The 5,034-nt window shown below is 40.8% G+C and overlaps 1 protein-coding gene across 2 annotated transcripts in view; it reads left to right on the forward strand.

Annotated features, from left to right (window-relative positions):
• Positions 1 to 5,034, forward strand: part of SSBP2 (single stranded DNA binding protein 2) — a 355,671-nt gene that overhangs the window by 16,689 nt on the left and 333,948 nt on the right. The window lies entirely within an intron of this gene.

Below are 5,034 nucleotides of genomic sequence, written 5' to 3' on the forward strand. Positions count from 1 at the left end.
CCCCCCACTCCTGTTTTCTCCCTCCCCCTTCCTCCAGAACCTGGCTGAAGCTGCAGTTCACTAGGAGCCCAGACGCTTGGTGCATGTGCACTAGGAGCCCAGACACTTGGTGCATGTGGACTAGGAGCCCAGACGCTTGGTGGACCCAGGCAGGAGCTGGTGCTGCGCTGGGTGGTCTGTGGTGTTGGAACCTGCCAGCGCTATCATGGCTGACGCCCACCTGGAAAGACAGCAGGTCCTGCCTGGGTCCACAGCTGAGTGTCAGGATTCCTGGTGAACTGCAGCTTCGGCCAGGTTCGGAAGGGAGGGAAGGAGAGAAACAAAGAGACAGAGAGAGCGAGAGATGCTATCACCTGCCTAGTACGGCAGCAGCTCCTGCCTGGGTCCACAGCTGACACCGCTGGCAGATTCTGAGTCGGGGCTCCGGGCAGGGTTGGCTGTGGACGCCACAGGCAGGTTCTGCGTCTGGGCTCCTGAACCTGTTGTTGGCGTCCACAGCTGATGCCACCACCTGTGTGCTGCAATGGAAGGCCCAGGGGTCCATAGCTGATGCCTGATGCTGCTGAGTGGAAGCAGGCCCACCCGCCCACCTAGCACCATGCAGTGGCCAGAGCTGCTGGCTGCCCATGGTCCAGATCTAGTGAGTTGGCAGCCATCCACCCATGGGCTGGATCAAATCTTTTGGCAGGCCAGATGTGGCCCACAGGCTATATTTTGCCCACCCCTGTTCTAGAGTGATAATTCAATAATTTATTCCAGAATCTTTACAAGAATTATAGGAAATGTGACTAGTTTATAATTCCCTGGGTCCTTATTTTTTCCTTTTATAAAGCTGGCTCTGTGTTTGCTCTTCTCTATTCCTCTGGGATCTCCCTGATCCTCTGTGAGTTCTTGGAGATAACCTCTAGTGGTTAAAAGACTGCTTTGGTTAGTTTTTTTAAAGTACTCTGAGGGGAAATTCATCAAGGCCTGTTGATTTCAGTACATGTAACTTATTTTTTAATGTGTTCTTTCTTATTTTGGTCTGTGCTACTTCCTAAAATTAATTGCGTTAACTATCGGATCTCATTTAACCCTTGTTTTGCAAAGGATGGTGCAAAAAACATTGAAAACTATTATCCATTATTCATTCCCTGCTGTGAAGTAATGGATCTGTATTTTTTTAGAGCACCTAAAAGAGCCGGCCATAATCAGTTTGAAGGCAACTTCATGGTATCCAGTGTAAATGAACAATGTTGGTTAAGCAAATCCATGCTGTGGAAGACCTTTTTATGTTCTAGCTGATCTGGCTTCAAATAGGTGGTTTCATTTATATCTTGGGATTTCTACTCTAAATTCCATCCAGACGTATCAGCATATAATTGGTAAATAACTTTTCAGGTTAGATGAGAATAACTTTGGTGGGCTTTTGTCACTTTCTGTCTGTTTTTGAGAAACATTTGTATTGAAGATCCATTCAGAAATCTTTTTATTCTAGAAAGCCTGCCTTTCTAACTAAATGTTAATGTTTATTCATTATACCATATTTTCTCACATGTAGTGCATCCCAGAATATAATATGCACCTCATTTTTGAAAGGCAGAATGAAGGGAAAAAGATCTTTCTTTGTAGTAAGTAACTGAGTAGCAGCAGCTAGGGAGCACAGCCATCCTGAGAGTCATGTGCAGATTTTACTTTCACTTTTCCTGTAACTGACAGAAAGTACTCTTACTGTATTTCTCACATATGTGCTCAAATTTCATGCAGTTTTTTTTGTGCAGGGGGCCGTACGTTGTATGCAAGAAAATATAGTAACTATACCATGGTTTTGGTGTTATATATCTGCAATCTGTGTTTCCTTAGGGTAACATTATCATATTTAAATAAAAGAAAAACTCAAGTAGGTTTTGGAACATAAAACAGGGGGAGTAGATTGATCTTTCATTTCTTGGTGTCAGTAGAGTAATGAAGGGAGTTGGGCTGGTCTGTAGGCCAGCAGTGGGGGTGGAACAGCACAAAAACAGAAGCAGATGTGCTACCAGACCCACCATTGGTGCACCACTGCCAACACAGCCATTGATGCTGCCCTGTGTACACCTGTTTCTTAGGGCGCTCAGGTTTTCAGTTATAACTCTGCCCTGTGGTCCCAAATTTGTACCTTCTAGCTTGGTTATTTTTCAGACTTCGTTTTTTGTGACTCCTCCTCTCCATCTTTTCTTCTGGCCTTTACTCTCTGCATCAGGAATGACATCTCTCCGTCAAGTGTCTTCTCTCCTCATCAAATTTCTCATCAAAACTCAGTACTTTCAACTTATGTTGCTTCACTGACATCTACTCCAGTGCCACCTACTTCTTTCCTATTGCCATTCTTGATGTCAGTTTGAAAAAAACCAGAACCTTGTAGATTCATTTATAATACTAATGTTTCACTTATCCTTCCTTTCTTGTGTTTAGTATCTTCAATTTCTATGTTTTTTAACACAGAAGAGCTTAAACTTTTGGGGCACACAATAAAGCATTTTAAAAACATTGGAACCACCTGTGAAAGAACATTAAAAGATGCTAATCCAGAGGCTGGAATATGTACTGTAAATTTAGATGTTTTGTAATTATGAAGTAATAGTTGGTGTTTGGGGCTTAGAGGTTTAATATTCAGCCAGAAATCAGTCAACTCAGGAAGACACTTTTAGGTGGGAGTTAAGAATGCAGCCTAAAACTCTCGTGAGGAATGCCTGAGTTCAAATTTGAGCCCGTAGCACAGTGGTTCCCAACTTTTTGTATACTGCGGATCAGCATGAGAGTGGGACAGGGCACATGGAGCCAGCTGCCTCACCCTCCTGGGGCTGCTCAGCCGCCCAGCTTTAACTCCACATGTGACTGTTGGCAGTGGAAGCCCCTCTCCCAGGCGGAGAGATGAGGGTCCAAGTGGGGGCCTTATGCTATGACCCGGCAGCCACCCCTTTGCAGCCTGGTACTGGGCTGTGGCCTGGTGGTTGGGGACCTCTACCCTAGCAAGCACATTCTTCTGTTACATACTCTTTTACGTTATCAAATAACTGTCCCTTTCTGTCAAGATTATTAATACAACTGTTAATTATTTATTATAAATGTATTTGTTAATCATAAATGTAACAGGTGTCCTACAGACTTAAAGACATACTTCCTTTCCTGAGGAGCAAAATTTATATTAGATACACATATGCTGTACATGAAAAGCAATATAAACATAAGCAGGTTTGGTGGGAAGTAGTGGGAAGAATTACATGGTGGGCAAAAGACGGAGAAAAACAAAAAGCCAAGCAAGCCAAAGGAATTGCTTAAGGTACAAGATGTGGATTAGTGTAGGAAATAGGAAAGTATGTTTACAGTAATGCTAACACTTCAAGTGAGATCTAAAAAGGTACAACATATTGACAAAGTCTGTCTTCAGTTTGTAGCCTTTCAGATTTAATGTCAGTTTTAACTGCAGTAACTACATCTAACTATTCTTGTATATACATCTGATTAATAATTAGATGTACCGTGTTAGCTTTACTGTAAAAACACTTTCTGTTTTCTGCACTGTTCCAGATCTTGGAGCTTAAAGCCAACACTCCTTTTTTTGAGACTAATACTTTTAGAACACTACTGCAAATCTTATTATACATATTTTAACTTCTTTTAGAAAGAAACTGAGAATACAGTGCAACAGAAACAGTAGAGAAACTGTATCTCCTGCTTTGAAAATAAATGTCATTAAGTTATTCATCAATAGCAGGAAACATTAATAATTCAAGAATGCAAAATAAGATACTGATGTTGTGTGTCTTCTTAAATGAATGAGTACATCTGACTAAAAATAAGAATGGAATGCTGGCTGCACCTATATTCATACATAATACCAATCACAGAGAAGTTTACTTTTTAAGGCTTCCTAGGTATTTTCCAAACAGGCCCGCAGTTTATTATTAATTTTTCTCTTTAAATACATTTGGAGCTGCCAAGCATCAACCTTCAGTTTTAGATGGAACTATTCATAAAGCATAAAAAGACAGGAAAGGGTTTTGTTGCCATATAAGGTCATGATTATGATCTAATGGTAGTAAAAAAAAATTGGGGAAAATAAATCTGGATTCAACAATATTCCACTATTATTAATATCTGGCAACACACTCACAAAATAAATTGCTAAATAACTATATATTAAAATAATGGCACTTTTCAAGTTTTAGACTGCATGCCAAACATATGCTTAAAAGGACAGATATACATGTACACATAATTTTTCTTTTAAATATGTGAAATATGCCTTTTCTGTATTTTAGTTCTCTGACAGACAATTTTAGCAAAAGGCATTTGCCAAAAATTGCATACTGTCCCATGCCCATGACATCTTGGTCACCCAGCCCACATGGATTGGTAATTTTCCTCTCCTTTATCCAGTACTAGAGTCTTGAAAAGCTAGACCTGCTAAAGTAGATAATTTTTTGCAACATGCTAAGGTCAACACAGACTTTGTCTCCTGTATGAATTGATGAAAACCAACTTCATATATCCATAATGTAGGTTCATAGTCATCAAAAGTTGAAGGAAGTACAGTTGTACTAGAAATTGTCATTTTTGTTTCTAAAGTACTTGCCTCACTTTTATAGATGCTGTTAACTGGCATGCATTCTTGTGGACATCTGATGTAACCCAAGGCTGCCTATATGCATGCTTGGGGGAGGGAGGTGTTTTAATTAGACCCGTTCCCAGACAGCTGCTTTAATTGAAACGGCTCACTGTCACATGTATTAACCCCTAGTGCATTTCAACATGGCCATGGGAAGCTTTATCTAAAGCTCGTTTGACAAGGTTTAGATGAAATGCACCTGCAGCCATTTTGAAACGTGTGGGGGCTTAATACACATGCCGGTTAGATGACACTGGATCATTCTAATTAGAATGCGGAGCATTCTTCAAGTCTGCTCTGATGTTTCCTAATTAGAACGTGAATGAGCATGTCTATAGGCACCCGAAGATTGTAAGCCATGCAGTATTTGTGTGTGTGTGTGTGTGTGTGTGTGTGTGTGTGTG

The sequence above is a fragment of the Gavialis gangeticus genome, unplaced genomic scaffold (assembly GCF_001723915.1).
Source record: "Gavialis gangeticus isolate Ggan-Ray unplaced genomic scaffold, GavGan_comp1, whole genome shotgun sequence".
Lineage (NCBI taxonomy): Eukaryota > Metazoa > Chordata > Crocodylia > Gavialidae > Gavialis > Gavialis gangeticus.